The following is a 19,327-nucleotide window of genomic DNA, read 5'->3' on the forward strand; positions in this document are numbered from 1 at the left end:
GCTGCCAGCACTTGCTCTGCAGGTGCCTTGACATGATCTCCAGTATGCTGTCTGCACATTTAGTCATGTCCAGGCAATGCAGGACCTGAAAGGCACAGGGCAGTGACAGGGGACCCGGCCGGCAGGAGCCCAGAACCGCACAGGGCTGGGCCCAGGCAGCAGCACAGGGCGTGGGCACCGTCCTTGCAGCTGTGGCTACGAGAGGGCAGAGAGCTGGGAGGCAGCTCAGCGAGGCAGCGCTGGCCAACAGGCTCACCTCCACAAGGAATGCCAGGAAGGGAAGATCCCAGCACGGATCCTCCCTGCAGAGCTGCTTGAGTAGATGTGATGCAATGAGGGAACACAAGGGGATAAAGATACACCGCATCTCCCTGGAAGGGGGAAAAGGACACAAAGCCCTGAGGTGGGGAGACCAAACCTCTCCCAGGACTGACTCACAGAGGTCTGGTCTTTCCCCAGCATCCCTGGAGGGGATGTGGGCACTTTGAGAAGCAGCCCCTGCTGGGCACCCTCCTCTCCCAGCCTTTTCCATTCTTCTTGGCCGTCCTTTGGTGACGAGCCCCTCTGGCCCAGGACCACAGGGACTGTGTGGGGCACAGGGCACAAATGCTGGGGGCAGTGGGGAGAAGGGGGTCTCACCTGGCCAGCAGACCCACGGCGTAGTGCTGGGAGTCAGCACACAGCAGCATGTCCCAGCCACGCTTGCACTCCATAGCCTCCACCACATTGTCACAGCGCAGTTGGTAGAGCAGAGCCTTCATTGGCCTGCACTGCAAACCTGTGTGCAGAGAAAAGCCCAGGTCACACTGGGAGCACTGGCACTGGCCACAAGGGCACGGGAAGGACAGGAGGACTGGGACCTGTTGGGCTTGCTGGGAAGGCGGTGTTCCTCCCGGCATGCTCTCCAGAAGTTATCAACTTCCTCTGGTGGCATCTGCTGTGTGGTGAAGACAACATGGAAGAGCAGAGCCACAAACAGGTGGGAAGAATAAGGGATCATCGCCTTGTTGCACTCAGGCACCTGGACAATCACCCAGATCACCAGAGTTGCCTGCAAGAGAAGCAGCCCAAGGCAGGGCTCAGTGCCGAGGTGTCCATGGGGCAGGGCCCAAGGGCAGACGCAGGGGAGCAGAAGGCCTGGTGCCCCCGGAGCCTGCCCCTAGCCCAGGTTTCAGCCCAGTGCCTGAGGCGTGGAGAGGATGGAGAGCTGCTGGAGAGGCGACCTGGGGGTGAGCAAAGGCCAGTTCCAGAAACTCACAGCCAGGGCAAAAATGTCCTTGTTGTCCCCATCAGAGTTGCACATTCTGGTCAGAGGCCAGTCCTCCATCACACAGAGCAGTGTTGGCAGCACTTTCTCCACTGCTGGTCCCGATGAGCCTATGGCTCTCCACAGCACTGCAGCAGCTCTGTGGGATCAGAGCTCTGTGTCAGGGGCATGTCAGTCACAGCACCATGCCCTGTGCAGCTGTGGGGGCCCAGGTGACAGAGCCCTGGAGCCCTGAAGGGCAGGGAAGGAGCAGTGGCAGCAGGCTCAGGAAACAGAGGGGCCCGAGGGTCCTGGGCCTCTCTGCCTGTCTGGCAGACCCCATGGGACAGGCTGTGCAGGGCCACGGGCCCTAAAGGCTGCTGAGCCCTGAGCTCTCCAGGCTCGTGGGCCCTGTACCTGTCACACGTTGGGGCACAGCGCAGGAGGTCAGCACCACGTCAGCAGGGTGTTCTTCAGCCAGCCTCACAAGGTCAATTTGCAGCCTGGCATCCACAGAGACGTGGGACACCAGCCTCTGGTGGATGTTCCTTACAATGCCTGGCACCTGGAGGAGGCATGGGGAAGACTTGGAGCACCGTCTGAGGGAGCAACTTCCCCAGCTGCCCCCAAGAAGTGCTTCCCTTCCCACCACACTGTGCTGGCCTCAAAGGCTGAGTGGGCCCGGTTACCATGGCTTGAGGGGACACACAATCCTGGGAGGCCTCCAGGTGTGGCCCCAGGCTGCTTACCTGCTGCTGAGAAGGAACATCACTCTCCTCGAAGAAATCCATAGTGGGAGCATGAATCATAGCGGGAGCGGGCGTGGTGTCAGTATTTGTGATGCCCTGAGTCTCTTCATTGTTGCTGTTTGTGATGGCCACATCCTCAGTCATTAACATGAGAAGAGCCTTTGCCCAGGTTTCAGTCGCTGAGGCGTCAGAGTCTTCTGAGCGCTCAGCCGAATCCGGGCTGACATCAGGCTCAGCCTGGAGCTCGGTCAGCCCCGAGTCAGGCTCGGCTGGGCCCTCAGCTGCTGTGCTGCCGGTCTTTCTCCGCCGAATGCGCAGGAACTTCCGGAACATCTGCGGGAGAACAAAGGACAGGGAAGCCCGGAGTGTTCCATGGAGCGCTCCAAGCATGGTGCTCGGCTGAGCAGTGACAGCAGGCCCAGGCCAGGTGGGGATGGCTGCTGGTACCTTCAGGCTTTTGCGGAAGCGGCCACGGCTGGGTTCCTGCTCTTGTGTCTGGTCCAGGGCTGCCCCTGCAAAGAGCGAGCGCAGCCAGAGCTGAGGGGCTGCGGGAGAGGCCGGAGAACACAGCCCAGCCCCGCGCTCCCCAGGCAGGGACAGTGCCAGGATGCCCCAGGGGATGGAGCACGGCCACTGCAGGGTGTCTGCCCGGCCCCACTTCCGTCCTGTCCATGGGCATGTCCCCAGGGGATGGGATGGGATGGGATGGGATGGGATGGGATGGGATGGGATGGGACGGGTCAAGCTGACCGTAGGCATCAGCCCTGTGTCCCAGCTCTGTCACTCACCATCCTGCAGTGGCTGGAACTGCTCCAGTTCTTCATGCTGTTGTGCTGAGGCAGCTCCAGGGACTTGCTTTTTCTTTCCCCTGAACACTTTGAACTTTGAACTTTGAACACTTTGCATGCAGAACCAACCACTCACCCAAGAACTCCTTCCAGATGTCCCTGTCTTGCACATAGCCCAGGCTGAAACACAGACTTACAGCACATCCAGAGTGCTGTCCTGCAAAGCCCGCTGAGACTTGTACATGCGCATTCTGCTTTCATTTTCTTCACTGCATTACTGGCAGCTCCAATGAAATGCTGGAAAGTCTGTCAGGATTTCTTATGAAAACCCACAGGTTTCCATGTGGATCTTCAGCAGGGAGGGATACTCAGCTGTTCTGCTTCCCCACCCAGTTTCTCCTAGTTTAACCAGGAGCTCAAGTAGCTTTCCTTACAAAGACTGGAACTGTGGGTAAATGAGCATTGCTGACCCATATAGGAGAGGATAATAAAATGCCAAGAAACTATGTTCCATTAAATGTGGGATGCAGATGAAATGGAAAATCAAAATTGAAATTGAGTTCCTTTTTTCCAAATCCTTCACGAGCCTGTGTTCCCAACTGCATTCCTAATGGTTTCCTAACTCAAAAGTCCTCCCCCTCAGCACTGTACTTGGAAGAACTCCAAAACCCACACCAATTGCTCCAATTAAAGCAGCAAATACAAGCACAAAAATACTTCCTCTTAGTGCAGAATAAAAGGAAGTGCACTTCCTATTAGTGCAGGCCAGGTGAGGATTCAAATGCCTGAAGATGTCACTTTAGGAAATATTTCACACAGTGTTTCCCACTGGATAGGGAAGCACAAAGCTGCTCATCTGAAGCCAGGTATTTGTGAACCAAAGACCAGGATAAGGGCAGTGAGGATGAAATCCAGGTGAAATAGCTTGGATTCCAACGTAGCACAAGGCAAAAAGTGTGTTCGGGAACACAGTACTCAAGGCAAGTCATGAGTTAATGCCTCACCCAAAGCTAAAAGCTTAAAATGTACAGCAGATCAGAAATCACGGTTATCAACTTGTTAGAACAGGACGGGTTCATGCTTACTGTATTTGACATAGATTTGATACTTGATTTGAGACAGACACAGACTGCCAGTGTCCAGATTGCTCCTCTCCTATTACCATTCATTGAGTATCTAATAATCCTTTAATTATGTCTGAAGTTTCATTTCTCCGAGCAGGATTGTGTGCTACCAGCAAGTGCAGACATGTACAATACAAACACAGAAGGGAAATTTTCACTCAGCTGTTCAAAGACTTTACACCAAGGAATATTTTAAGACATCTGAGGGGTGCCAGCGGTTTTTTTTTAATGCAACACCATACAATTGCTGCACACAAAACTGTCAAGGCATAAAATATTGCAGTAATCCTTAACTAGCCCAATCCAAATTAGGCCAGTAAGAATTCATTAAAAAAAACTCACCAAACCAGACCTTTGTTCTGCAGAAAATTTAAAAACTCAAGTGCACAAGGTCGTTGTAAACATATTCTTTAATATCACTGGGGAAAAATTTAGCAATCCAAGTCTTAGGTAAATAATCATTTTGAGAAAGTGTTTACACATCAAGGGAGCTCTCAAGGCATCAAGAGCACAGTTTGTAATTCCTCCCTGCTAACACCTGCTCACCAAGAGAATGTACAGTAGGCAGTGCACACTGGAAAAACAATCACAACACAAAGGCATACTCGTCAGCTTCCATGGAACCTCTGGATAGGATTTCAGAAAGGGGGGAGAAGTAAATGGAGACATGCACTGCCCTTTAAAGCACCACTCTTCCTCCACAGCCTTTTCACCAACGTAACACAAATGGCAAGAGAATTCATGTTTGCTTCCAAAATCCGCTCTCAGCTCAAAGATTAACAGAGCACTGCTCCGACAGAGAGAATTACTCTTCAAACTGATACAGCAGAATGCATCACCCCCCCTGCCAGCTGGGCTCTGCTCCTACTCTAACCTTGAAACTCCTCTCCAATCACTGCAGAAGTAACCCAGAAAGCTTAAAGACAGGTAATAATTGTTATTTCTTGCAGATCCTGGCCCAGCGTAATGAAAGGGAGCAAGACATGACAGGTATCAAGGTGTAGGGTTACCCAGGAGAACATCTGGTGTCCTACGTCCCTCAAATAAAACCTTCCAAAAGTCAAAATACTTCCTCAAAGTGTAGATTTATCTTTGTTAAACAATTATTCTGCTGCAAAAATATGCCTGATGTGAAATTTCTCCCATCAGAACATGAAGATTTAACAATCTAGGAAAGAACAAGAAAAAAAATCAATTATAAATATGCCACAAAAATACTTGCAAGAGAGTTACTGCAAAATTGTTTTCTTTCACTTTCATCAAAATATTTTTTCTCTGTACATACAGGCTGGGCAGTCTTCCACTCTGTCCTCTGGTTCAACATGCAGTAGATCTGTGAAAAGCACTGCGGTACTCACCAGAGAACTGTTTCTTCTTCAAAAACAGTTCTGCTTTGAGTCAATTAAAAATAATGTACTATTTAATACTGCTGTGTATGCTGTGTACCTACTGAATAAATATTGCAGGAGTTAAAGGATTGTTTCACTGCTAGCTGGGCTTTGGCAAAACAGGAGTGGGGCTGACATACACTGGATACTTCACACTTTTGAGTGGGGGACACTGCAACATTTAACAGATACAGAATAAAATAAATCTTAGATCTAAAACTGTCAGTACACAGGATTCCCAAGTTGTTCTGAACACAGGAGCAGGGTGATCAGTTTTCCAGGAAAGCCACGTAGTCAGTCAATCTGGCCAACTGCTGTTCATTGGGAATTGGTGGGATCAGAGCAGGTTCTATATAGATAAAACAAATGGATCGTTGATTAGATTTAGAAAGGAAATCCATCAGCAGTACCATCCATCACAACAGTAAGGGAAAACAAATTAAATGCATCTGACTTTCAACAGCCTTCTGGGGACAGATCTTAACTGCATCTCCTCCCTGCAGAGCTCCAGCTGACATCATTCCTCTTATCTGCACCATTCAGCAGTCCAGGAGTTACTAACCACAACAACCACTGCAACAAGTTCCACTTGTCAGCAGCCTCCAGAATTTCTCTGCACACACTGGAGTCTGAGTAATGAGGGCTGGCAGTACTCTGCCTTGAGAAGAAAGCTCCTGGAGCTCTCTGGTTGCTCCTTTCCTTGCAAGCTGCCATCCTGAAGACTCCAAACAAACAGATCTGGTGGGTGATCAGAGCAGCAGAACACACAGGAGGTCTGCTGTGGAACTGGGAACTTGCCCGGCCAGCCCCCAGCACCTCCATGCTGAGAAGCAATCCTTGGTGGAAAGGAGCTTCACCTGCCGCTTCCGCTGCCTGCTGGATAACTCCTTGGGATTCTTGGTAATGCTGGGACACCCTTCTGCTCCCCCTGTGCCTGCAGGGTGTTCCCCCAGAGCCACATGTGTCCCATAGGGGTGAGAGCACAGCAAGTTCCCACCAGCCTGTTTGCTTCACACCCACGTTTTCAAATCCCTGTAAGGCCTTGAATTTCCATTGGGGGCCAGAAGTTCCCTCTTGGGCAGCAAAAGTCAGCAGCAGACAAGCCCCCAGTTGCTCTCTTTGCCATTGCCACACTCCTTTGTGGGCAGCTTGGTTAGGGGCTCCATGTGAACCAGGAGCCCTCTCTTGGAAAGCCACCAGCAGCCGTGAGCTCTTCTCATACCTGCCTGCTGTGCCCCATGCCCCCTGGTCTCTCAGCATTTTGTCTTCCAATGCTGTCAGGCAGTCTGAGATGAAGTGGTTTGGACTTTTTGTTCCGTGAGAAGTCTTTCAGGGAGATGCAGCTGTGCCACTGGGGAGGCTTGTGGGCTTCTGGGGTCCAAGGAAGGACATTGCTTGCAAGCACATCCATCACACCCATGTGGTTGGGGCAGCCTCTTGCAGATGGAGCTGCTGCCTCACAGGCAGGCAGCCCTGAACTGCTGTTTCTCAACAAAACAGCATGCTCTCCTCATCTCCTGTGTTGGACCACCCTTGTCATGTTGCTGTTTAGTCCCCTGCTTCATCTCTGCTGGCCTGAGCCTCTTTTCCTCCTGTGCTCTGCATCTCCTCCAGAGACCATCCAAATCCTTTGGAAAAGATGTTACCTAGCACTTCAAGAAGCTCACAGCATTGAAGGGTCTCGGTGAGAGGTGGAGTTGGTGGGAGTGGAGGCATCCTGGGGATTTGGGCTCTCCAGCAGCCTCCCAGGGGAGTTTGGGAGAGGTAGGTACCAGGCATTGTGACTTTACTGGGATGCAGGGTGGGGAAGGCCCAGCTGAGCTCCCCTTGGGTTTGTCACTGGCTTGTCCTTGTCGTCCTCTTCTCTGCTCCACAGTGCCGTGGGACAGAGAAGAGTGGGGCTTCCCCCTGTGGTTTTGCCAAAGCAGTGAGAAGGAAAGGCAGGGAGGGATGCAGTGACCACTGGCTGCCTCTCCACTTCAGACCGACTTGGTGCCCCTCAAACCATTGTTCTGCAGCCCAGAACAACCACTTTGTTGAATTCTCTTCCTTTTCCATATACGTAACCTAAGATTTGAATGAATTGTTTTTTCCCCACCATGAGAGCAAAGTCTTGCAGATTCATCAGGGAAATCCACAAAAAAAGCAATGATTTTTTTTGGGGGGGAGGGTGGGGATGATTTAAGTCCACACTGACTTGCAACCTTGGGTTAGAGAGATCAGAGTTCTTGGGGACATTCACACCTTCCCCTCATGCACCCATCAACCTGAGCATCGCATCTGCCTCGCACACCAGTGTTAAGCATTTTTTGGATCAAATTAAATCTGGTAATCAGCGCAGGGCCAGCAGCAAGCCCACATGTCCCGGTGTAGAGTGGCCTCATCTCCCCAAGTCTCTTCCTTCATGCCCAGCCTTGCCTCCGCTCGTGGGGCCTGGGAAAGGTCAAGCTCCTCTCTGCAGGCTGCGAGCACAGCAATGCTGAAACGTGCTGGACCACTCTGAGGTGGCTTCGAGGAGCGCCTAGGTCGGGCAAGGAGTTGACTGGCCATGATCCAGATCCAAAAAGCAGCAGGATGGACTCTGCTCACTAGCCTTTGTTGTTCTGGTGCCTGTGAGACGGTGCTGGGGGCGTACCAGGGGCTCCCAGTGCTTCAAGAGATGGGGGCACTGCTGCTTAGGGCTGTGACAGACCCCCCCCGCCCCGTGCTCTGTCACTGGTGTCTGATCTCTCTGTACCTCGTGGCTGTACAGATAAAGTCTGTTCTGGTGGCAGCGTCTCATTTTCTGCTCCATGATTTCTTTGTGCTGCTGGTGGCAGCTGGAAGGTGCTGAGGGGAAAAGAGCTGTTCGGAGCCTCACCCCTGCGTTTGGCGATGTATTAAAAGGCGATTTGCTTTGTGCTGATGTTTGTTTTGACCCAAACCCATGTCTCGCCATTTCCTCCTTGACTGAGCAAGTGCTGAGAAAAGCCTGGCCCTGGTGCTGGGTGGGTGACACTCCCGTTGTCACTGTCCCCAGCTACTGTGGGCATGCACGGCAGCAGAGGCGTGACAGTGTCCCCCCTTTGCACCCCCAAACTGCCCTGTGGGGTTGTGGGACTCACAGGCAGGCTTACACTCCTCATTGGCACACATGGTTGTTAATATCTGACGATTAAAAATGATTACAGAGATGTGTCTGCCTAAAATAAGGTGTAAATGACACCATATGCCGGGGCCAATAGCATGGATCTATATTTAACAGTAAACGTGAGGGGGAGAGAGGGAAAAGATGGGAGTGTGGAGAGAAAGTGACTGCAGCCTACATCCATCGAGTGCTGAAGGGAAACAGTCCAACAAACACCACATGCGTGGGGTTTCTATTCTGCTGAGGCTACGTGGGAACATCCCCTGTACCTCTCCCTGGGGCGGGGAGCTTCACACCGGTAATACTGTGGATCACGGGACGCTCGGGGACTCTTTACACCTTCGGAGATGCTGCAGCTGTCTCCAGGTGAGCGCAGTTGAATTAACGATGGCCCATCAGTCGAGATGGGTACCTTCAGCTTATGTGTGACTGTCCCCAGACTTGGGAACGGAGTTTTCACAGCTGAGCCATTACGTGAGGGAGGACATTGGCATGATAAGGACTTACTCCACATGGCAAATCTGCAAGCCTCGGGTGTGTGCACTCTTCTGCACCGGGCAGGCGGCTCTGTCCATCACTGCCAAAGCACCAGGCGGATTGTTCGAGCCACTGGCACCCCCGGTCCGGTCCCCAGCTCCCCATCAACACCCTCACATCCCCACCCACCCATGGCCCCCTGCTCACCGCCACCCACAGCCCCTTCGCACCCTGAATTCTCTTTCGGCCCCCTTCCCTTCCTCATCAACCCCCTCTGTCCCTCGCACCTACCATCCTTTGTGTCCCTCAGCTCCCACTCCCTGTTCAGCCCCCAAAGCCCTCTATCGCACACCCAGCCCCGCCGCTCCCAGTCCCCCCGCAGCCCCAGATCCCGTCCAGCCCCGTCTCCCCCGTGACCGGGGCCGGGCCGTTCTCGCTCCCGCTCTCGCCGCCTCTCGCCCTGAGGGAGCGGCGGTCGGGCGCTGCCGGCCCGGCCCTGTACATGGGGCGCAGGCGGAGGAAGCTGGTGCCGCAGGCGTGAGTGAGGGCGAGGGGGCTGAGGGGGCCGGGGAAGGGCTGAGGGGTGAAATAAATTTGTGCAGGAGATCGTAGTCCTTTAAAGTTCCTTTATTAGAAAGTGACCAGCTCGGGTGGGGGCCCGACGGGTCACGCGCACGCCGCCGCTGCTTCCCAGAGTGGCACAGAAGAGGAGGAGTGCAGCTTTGTCCGCTTTGCACGCAGGCCGAGCCAGGGATTCCATCCTCATGGGACCGGCGGGATTCGACTCATAGTCAGGGGTCCTCATACTAGCCGATGTTTCTGTTGGTTAGAGTGAGGCATTAGAAAGGTTCCTGCAGAAACTCGGATTAATTGCTCACTCTTTACAGTGGTTGGAGTCCTTCAATTTCCTTGTGGCTCGCTGTTTCAGGGGTTTTCGGTGCTGAATTTGACACCTTCCTCCATTTGCATACTGCTTCTGATGTCACTTCCTGGGAGCCATTTTCTAGGAAGCAGCGACAGTGAAACCCAACCCGACAGAAAGAGAATTTCTAACAGGAGATGAACAGTTAATGATCAACAGAGTAATTAACAAGGGATGAACAAGGGGTAATTAACAATTCCTTAGCAACCTGTCATAATGTGACACTTCATAACCTTTGAGAAATGAACAATTTTTTACTCATAACAAGAGGTGTCCCCCTTCCCCGGTAATGCGGCTGTGCCCAGCGGCACGCGGCCGGGCCCGGCCGAAGGCGGCGACTCCAACCTGGCCAAGCGGCACCGGGAGCGGCTGAAGCGGGAGCTGGAGCGGCGGGCGGGGCTGCTGCCCTTCCCGCCCGACGTGGTGGCCGGGCTGGACAGGCTCTCGGTGCTGCGCCTCAGCGCATCGTTTTGTGCTGAGCAGTGTCCATCCACTGACACTTCTGACAGTGGCAGAATCTCTCTTTGGAAGTGATGAGACAATCTCCTCAGTCTTGACAGGCCATTGTGTAAAGACAAGCATTCATTAGACTTTTGCAGCTTCATTTTAAAAACTAAAAAGTAGCAAACTAAGAGCAATAATGGCTACGTTCTTGGTGTTCTGGATGCATTTGCACTTTTAGTTCAAAAAGCGTGTTTCTGTATCAGACTAAACGATAAATAAAAAAGGACATTTTGTAAACTAGACAGGACAGACAAAAACAGTAATTCCAGCAGACTTCTACCTTTATAAGGACATAGGCCAGACTTCTAATAAAGCTCATTTGATGAAAAGATTTTAATTATTAATGTGATTTCAAAATGTAAAGTAAGTCAACTAGAAGATAAGCTGAAAAAAGACAAAAAGACCCATGTGCCTGCAGTACCTTCAAGTCTATATTATGTCATTGCAAAAGGGAAGAAAAAACTTCATGTAAATCACATTCTAATTAAGAAACCAGAGTAAATGACACTGAAATGCACAGAAAAGTACATATGCACATTTGGCTGCCTGACTTAGAAAGTAACAGTTATGAATCACATTTATGGAAGGCATTATCCATAAATAGCTGCAATTGAAAAATTAACAGTTGATAACCAGCTCCAAGCACTGCCAGCCTCTGCAAGCCTTCAACAGGCACTGCTGGAAACAGTTAGAATTAAAATGTTCAGCATCCACGAGAATTTAAAAGCACTTCAAGGGTAGTTCCTGTTATTAATTACACACACAAGAGTGCTGTTTGGGAAGCAGATCTGGCTCATGGAACAGAGGGTCTACCCCAGTGAAAAGAAGAATTGGAAAAAAAGGAATTTAATTACAAGAAAAAACACCTGATTTCAGGCTGACCCCCACCAAACGGGTTTGGATTAAAAATGAAAGGCATTTGTTTGCTTCTAAGTCCTTCTTACCCTGTTTTGTTCAAGGAAATTTACTGTAATTGAATCCACAGAATTCACAGAATCACTGGGTTGGAAGAGACCTCCAAGATCATTGAGTCCAACCCAGCCCCAACACCTCAACTAAACCCTGGCACCCAGTGCCACATCCAGGCTTGTTTTAAACACATCCAGGGATGGTGACTCCACCATCTCCCCGGGCAGGCCATCCCAGAACTTTATCACTCTTTCCGTGAAAAACTTTTTCCTGATATCCAACCTGTATTTCCCTTGACTCAGCTGGACTCAATTTGTGCACCACCTTCATAAATCTGTTTTGGAGGAAAAGTAAATTTTCGTTTAAAAAGTGACACCAAATCTAACTGGGAACATTGGTAGAGCTGCTGAGGAGAAGAAGAACACCACTTTTTTTTTTTTTTTTTCTGGCTAATACTTATGGCAGCCATCAGCTGCCTCAGGAAGACAAAAGCTCAGGGCAAGGAGATACTATAACTCACAACAATAGAGAACCCTCTGCTTCAAGCTGAGAAATCAAAACAATTTTCTGTTGCTGTTGAGGCAGGGACGGGGATGGAAATGACTTCAAGTCCAGAAGGCAAAGAATGATCCGTTTATTTGAAAGTACATCTCTCTTTTATAGAGAACATCCTGGAGACTGATTTCATTGGTCTTAGAGTAAAAACATTTCACACCATTGGTGCACTACGAATAGCACACAGTGGCAGAACATATCTATGAACAATATGAATAGAAAGAGATAATAGATACTTTACAATCCTCTCGGACTTTTTCCCAGGCTTAGCCTGGTAGAAATCTCTCTCCTTTTCTCTCTGACTGAACTATCTATCATTTTCTACCCAATCTCTTGTAAATCCCTTTCCTCCAGTCTGTCCCAGGCCACCAGAAGTGATGTTTGCCACACTCAACGTAGACAAAAAGGTGTAGGAAGTGGGTGAGGAAGGGGAGTACACCTGGCGGCCCGGGTTCACGCCCACCTCTGGGCTGAGGAAGCCCACCTGCCTCCCAACGGGCAAGTGGGCCTTCAACAGCCTGCTCTGCCTCCGTGAGTACCCCCAGCAAGTCCTGCCCCTGCCTGCATGGATCTGAAAAGGGTATTTCAGAGCCCACAGGAGGAACCAGATGGATTTCAACAGGTCTCTCTCCAGTGGTTCTTCCCTCACTCGGAAAACAACAGTGTGTGGAAGAGGGGTGGTGATGGAAAGGATCTTCCCATCTGTGTCCCACGCCTGCCCTTCAGCCCCTGCTCCTGGATGGGGATGGAGCTTGGAGCTGGACGGGGGAACCTTCAATGATCCACCCCAGCCCGGAAGTGCTCATTCTCTAACAACATGTGCTGCTTCATAACCCCTGCATTTAATGCATCCCTCAGAAGCATCGTCATCATTTCATTGCAGACAACTCACATGCCTCAGGAAATTGAGTGTTAAAAATATGTAATCCCAAAAACTTGCATTTTGATGGAAATGTAGAACAGCCAGACATGTGGAATGTAGTACATGGGAGTGGAGAAGTGTGAAAGACACCAGGATGAACCTTTATGATCTACTTGTTCCCACGATAATGAAATTATGATGTCATGCCTCATGAAATAATATGATCCTTTTTTAATATTTAAATATAACAAAGAGATGTCCCCCTCCTCCACCCCTGCAGAATGGGAAAATGGATTCTGAAGAGTTTCAATACCAGAGTGCTGTAACTTTTTCATGTGATCCAGGGTAAGTATTCCCTTCCTTATGCTGCTAAATAAACAACCTAAATCACATTGTAGTATCACCCACTGCCATACTGCAAGACAGAGAACATTGAAAACTGCACATGAAAACTCATCTGCATTTCAGAAATCATTTTAAAAAAGCCTTTCTGGTGATCCACCTCTGTTCAGTCTCAGCTATAACATTATGGGGCTTTGCTACTCCAAAGAAAAGTCCTGCAAATACAGAAAACACCAAAATAGCAGAGATTTTATGCAAAAACTTTATTCTGGACTGCTTTCTCCTGCTTTTCAAATCCTCCTATTACATCATGCGATGAAATCCTACAGCAGAGAGTAGATAATCTCCGTCAAAGTTATGCTGTTGGGCTCTGAGGAATGGGAATTTTGTTTCTATGCCTTTCCAAGCTCAGTAAATGAAAACAGGAGGTTAATCCTAACTTACCTGCAGTAAATGCACTTTTCCTCAGGGCTACTTGTTAGCTTTAGGAAAAAGGATGCATTTAAAAAAATACTTACGATAAATGCAAGGAAGCATTTGATAGTAGCAGGTATTTAATTGTACTCGGGTAATTAATGACAAAACAGGGCTTACCTGGAAGGTCACAGGTGAGGCAAAGCCTAGAGCTCACTGAAAAGTGTCAAGAGCCTCAACAACCTCCTTCTGTAAAAGAGGAGCCAGATAAGGATTAAATAAATTCAACTATGACACCAAGTGTAGTAATGGGACTTCATTTGATTTTGTAAATTCTAATTTACTGGTTTTCAGCTGTGTCATATTGAAATGCCAGACACATGACTAATATTTCTTTAAAACTCTGAGTAGATGTTAATAGTGTCAATATAGAGGGTAGAAGAGAAGTGTGTAATGTGCATATGGAAATTGAAATGTCTGGGATTAAAATATAACAATGCACCTCGGTGACCTCAGTTCTTAAGAGCACTGAGTTCTTTCCAGTATTTGGTCCTAATTGCCATAATTAACTGGGAACGCCTCCCAGGAAACCATACCATTTGCATTAGTAATCACAGATTAATATTTGCTACAATATTTACCTCCATCCATCGCATTAATAATTTTTAGAAATGAATATGTAAAACAGAATATAAAGTTGAAACAACAAAATATCTTGTTGTATCAGGAGTTCTGTTGGCGTCTTTGCAATATTTGGACATTAACACTTTTTCAGATCTGGTTCTAAACTTCCTTTGAGGTCAGGAACTGTTAAACTGGAGAAGGATTTCAGAGCTGGATTCTTAATTCTGTTTAGGAGAAATGACAGGTCTTTGATTGATCTCCTGCTCTGATAACCAGGTCTGTTTGTTTCCAGCTAAAACCTTGTCAGGTCAAGAACAAGCCAGTGCATGGCAGATGGAAAGTGGACTGGAACTTTTCCACAGTGTCAACGTATGTGTTTCAATAAAAAAGAACTATCCTTGTTCCTATTCCAGAAATATTCCTTTCCATTGCTCAGAATTATATATGCTCTTATTCAGAAATGTCCTCTAGTGCTGTGCAAAAGCTGGTTAGGAAAAATCAAGCAGAATGCTGCATAGTTGGTGTTATATGTGTGGGTTTTAGAGAAATACAATTGAAAGGTCTGAACAAAAGGTCAGGATCAAGGATGCTATTTACAGCTGGAGGTAAGATGCTTATCCACTCCAATTCCTCCTCCCTGTGTATAAAAAGAGGATATTGTCATGCCTTTGTACTTATGCAGGGTTTTGCTGCAACCTATCCTGCAAAGACACTTGACTGAAAAGCAGGAATATGATCTGAAAAATCCAGCATAACTCATGAATTCCATACTCTGAGGCCCCTCTGACACTTTTAATTTAAATTATGTTTTGCCAGCTGTGATTCCATGCGGGTTCATTGAGTCATAAGAATGTTGCTCCTCTGATTCCACAATGATTTGATCTTTGAGATGTAATTTTCTGAATGCTGTGCTTTTGTAGCGGTGACTTGTGCACCTCCCTCGCTCCCGGAATTTGGGGTCCTCTCTTTCCGTCGCCTAAATCCTGGAAATGTCTCTCATTTCCTGGACACAATTCAGTTTGAATGCATCCCTCCTCTCGCCCTGAGTGGGAACGAGACAACCACCTGCACAGCCAATGGCACGTGGAGCAGCATTCCAGTGTGCAAGGGTGAGTAACTCACTTTTATCCACACCACAAAATATTCCTGAGAATTGCATAAACAAAACTAAATGTACAACAGTATTTCAATTTTTTGTACAACTGTAACTGCAAACATAGAGCACAATTCCTCTGCAGCTGAATTCTGCAATCATTCAGGCTCGTGGATCAAGGAGATTGCTAACCCATGGCACATAACATGGGACTGACAAAACATTTGCTTCAGGTGTAAAGGTTATAGAAATAAACCCTGCTAAACATGGTGCACAGCGGGGAACCTGAGCCTGGCCTCCAGTGTGCAGCCAACATTCGATTCTAAGTGCTCAGATTCACCTAAGAAATAGCCAACCTTACGCTCAATCCTAGAAACTTCCCTGCTTTTAGTTAAATTACACCATGTTTAAGTCATGTTATAACCACAGATTGCAATAGATGTGTACTTCAAACAAGTAATGTTTATTTATTTGTTGTGGCTTTAAGCTATCTTTCCCCTGACTGTGTTTCCTGTGAAAGAGGTTGCAATGGCCCACCGTGAAAGTTTTTCTACACTTTTCAGGTTTATTGTTGTCTTTGTGACCTGTGACACTGCTAAAGCTTTGGGTTTGGTTTTGTCCCCCAGTTGTCACCTGCCCCACTCCAACAGGAATAGAGAATGGGTTCCTAGAGTTTGCTGTGCACAGAACCTATCACTACAAGGAGAGTGTCAGCTTTGACTGCCAGCCCGGCTTCGTGATGGAGGGATCCAAATATTCCCACTGTGAGAACACTGGAAACTGGTCCACCAAGCCAGCCTGCAGAGGTGAGCACACCCCATCCCTCAGAAACCAGGGATCAAACTGAGCTCTCCCACCTGACCACCGCTCTGACCGTTGAGCTGTCACTCCTCTGTGGAAGAGCTGTGCTCAAAAGGAAGCCAAAAAAGGAATTGCAAGGCCCTGGTAATCTAAGCCCTCTCCCCACAGTGGATGTTGTATGACACGGATGTATCTGGGTTGACTTCAATAATCAGTCATGTAACTTTATTCTGAGTATTTCCTCTCCTCTTCCTATTTCACGTCGTTAGAAATTACACTGAAGCTGGATTTTCACGGCAAACTTTTGACCCTATGCTTCAGGGTCTGAATTTCTTCAGCATTTTAATACCAGCAAAAGTTCTGTCCATATGTAGGACACATTTTTCATTCCCAAATGTCACATACACAGAATCCTGCTGGGATCTGATCTACCCCCTTTTCAAACCTGCTCCTTATAACTGGATTTTTTTCCAGCACCATGTAAAATACCAGTTTAGAAAGCTGTAATATTGTACAGTGGTGAGAAGAAGAGAGTTCAAAATGACCTGAAAGATGGCATTCCGCACGGGGAAACTGTATCCTTCTTCTGCAAAAACAAGGAAAAATCCTGTGCCTACACTGTAGATGTGGCATGTGTGGATGGCAACTTCACCCTCCCTGCCTGTCTTAAAGGTATGAGCCAGGCTGCTCACAAACCAGCTCCTGGTGGGAGAATTACAACTGCTTGAGTGTGGGGGACAATGTCATAATTCATCTTCAAGCCCTACTTTGACTGGCTGTTTGAATTATTGGGTTTTGGGTTATTGGGTATTCTGGAAGAAAATGGCCTGAGGAGAAAATGCCCAGCAAGAATTTTCCTTTGGTTGTGTCAGAGCCCTGCTTTAATTCCTGCCCTGTTCTGGAAGATGCTACTTAAAGATGTTACTAGCCCAAAGAAAAGGCCATAGGTGAAGTATTCTGGGATTTCATAAATCCTTGGATCAGCACCTTCTTTAGGGACAAAAAGCCTGAACACTGCTGCAGGTCTGAGAACCTGACATATTCCCTCTTATTCTGGTGAATTATTCCCACCTTGTGCTGATCAGGAAAACACTTTGGACCAAGAGTGTTGAAAGGCAGCTGAGAGCTGTGGGGAGGAATTGATGCTGGGGGAACAGCTTCACAGGCACGCAGGCTTTTAGAATAAATAAACAGACATGACCAACTTTGCTAGCAAGAGGGAAATGTTTCACACTTGTTTTGTCAATATTCCTTGCATAGAATTTTCCTTGCAAGTTTTATTTTCATTTCTAAGTGAAGGAAAAGCACAGCCTATCCACAATCAAAACATCTCTCCTCACATTTATTTGGCTTCTGATGCACGTAGCTCAGCTTTATTAAGATAGAAAATAAAAGTGTATTTCTTCCAACAGCTGCATTATGATGCAAAGATTGACTGCTCACCTCGCTATTGTTTTCAGCTGTCACATGTTTCAAGAATTTAACACAAGTTCTTCACTTGTCTCCAACAGAATGTGTCTTTTTTTCATCTCTGGTAAAGAAAGACCCCTCAGACTGAAAGCATGTGAAGATGAAGCTTGAAGCAGAGAAATAACCCAGTATCAAATTTCTGCTTTACTGAGACAGCAAATTCCATATACAGGAGGAAAACTTAGGTCCTGTGAGTGTAACTTGGATCTTGTAAATGTAACTCAGGTCCTGTAAGTGTAAATGTCCAGGTGAACTCCAGAATCTGTGAATGCTTTCTTCCCTCCCCACCATCCTCTCCAGTCTCTTCCACAAGCTACAACACATCATTTCAGCCATTAACTTCCACTCTTGTCTCTGCCTTCTTCCAAATCCCTGCACTGGTGCTTCTCTTTCCACATTTCCAACATTTATGCAACTGTAAATGACCTCCTCAATAGCAGTTACTTTACACTACAGTGATTTTCAGCCACTAGTGTCTCCTTATTTAATATTACCTAATCATCAATCAGATCCTGTATCTTTAGACTGACTTATAGCAAGAGCCCTTAATCATTAGTAATTACTGAGTTCTGATTCCATTACCACTCCCCTGTGACAGGGAGTGGACCTTTAATTATAGATAGACAGAGGGCATGAGCCTGGGATTTTCCAGAATTTACAAAAGTAGAAAGACTGAGATTTCCAAATGAGTTTAGAAGCCAAGAATCCAGCCATGATTTAAACATCAACAGCATCAGATAGAGGGGTTTTTTTAATATTTCTAAAAAAATGTGCTTCAGTTAGTAAGCCTATTTACATTTTAGAGATTTAACTTCACCTGAAACTGTTTTAAACCACTGTTAATGTTTACCTCTGTTTCAATATTACACAATATAATTGCTTCAGTTTTGGTTTGGGTTTTTTTTATTGGTATTTTTAAAGAGAAATGTACACCATTGAGCAACAGTTCTGATCTCTGCTCATTAAGTAGCTCTGAAGTAAACTGTACTTTTAATTTGATTTATGATACAGGCAGCTTACTGCTATGATCCAGTTTGGCAAGTTTTGTGCTTATGTCTGTATTTTCATTCAGAAAAAGTAATTATAATTTCAACATACTAGAAAGTGATAGAGAAATATTTGTGGTACACTTACAATAAATTGTCATGAGTCATACAAGGTTCCCTCTGTGGTTTAAAAGCCTTTTCTTTGATAAAAAACATGAATGAGCTCCACAGTAAGTAATAATCCACTGCAGAACTTTTAAAAGGACCATTTAACATTAAGATCAAGCTACATGTAAGATGGCAGAGCTGCCATTAAAGGACTCTAAACATATTCTAATCATATTTTTTCTTTTTTTTTTTTGTAAGGCTGCATAATAATATTTTATTAATATTTTAATAGTATAACTGATATAATTTGTCCTTATGCTTCCTATTTTTAAGGAGAGAGTGAGGCAGCTGTTATTAAGTATTTAGTACTTTGTACTCAGCAACAATTTAATTCTCTAATGCAGAGACAGACAGATTCATGCTGGCAACTGAAGTGGGTATTTTGTTGGTGCAGCGTGTGCCATAGTTTGGTTGAACAAGTTTAGGTGGGATCCTCAAATGACGTTTGCAGGCCAGGATAGCCAGAATTCCTTCTAACACATACATAGCTCAGCTGGCAGGAGCCAATTAATTTGGAAATCCAGTCTAAATGTGGTGTGGGTCCATCTCTGGGATCAGGATGTACAGGGCAGTTGCTGAGATACCAAACACTGTTTAATATTAACTTGTGTGTCACAGCAAACCCTGTGAAGTTGGCGTAAGGAAACTTAGCATTCACTGTCACCCAAATGCAGCTTGCCCCGGAAAGGACTTATGTTTTGCACAAAAAACAGCTGCCCCAGGAAAACTGAGGTTTTTCTAAGGAAATTTTCCCAGTTCTACTTACCCATGCAGCAGG

The 19,327-nt window shown here is 47.2% G+C and overlaps 1 protein-coding gene, 1 long non-coding RNA gene and 1 pseudogene across 2 annotated transcripts in view; 1 reads left to right on the forward strand and 2 right to left on the reverse strand.

Moving 5' to 3' along the window:
* LOC137465857 (aryl hydrocarbon receptor-like) overlaps window positions 1–19,327 on the reverse strand; it is a gene marked incomplete at its 3' end in the record, with an annotated part of 116,268 nt that overhangs the window by 89,357 nt on the left and 7,584 nt on the right. The gene's annotated exons all lie outside the window — the stretch shown is intronic.
* On the reverse strand, window positions 5,314–6,082 carry LOC137465847 (uncharacterized). The gene is made up of 2 exons (XR_010994851.1): window positions 5,858–6,082; window positions 5,314–5,644 (listed from the first exon to the last, which is right to left on the reverse strand). It is a non-coding gene; the product is annotated as an uncharacterized lncRNA (long non-coding RNA).
* On the forward strand, window positions 8,770–17,718 carry LOC137465851 (beta-2-glycoprotein 1-like; annotated as a pseudogene).

The sequence above is a fragment of the Anomalospiza imberbis genome, unplaced genomic scaffold, assembly GCF_031753505.1.
Source record: "Anomalospiza imberbis isolate Cuckoo-Finch-1a 21T00152 unplaced genomic scaffold, ASM3175350v1 scaffold_115, whole genome shotgun sequence".
Classification (NCBI taxonomy): Eukaryota; Metazoa; Chordata; class Aves; order Passeriformes; family Viduidae; genus Anomalospiza; species Anomalospiza imberbis.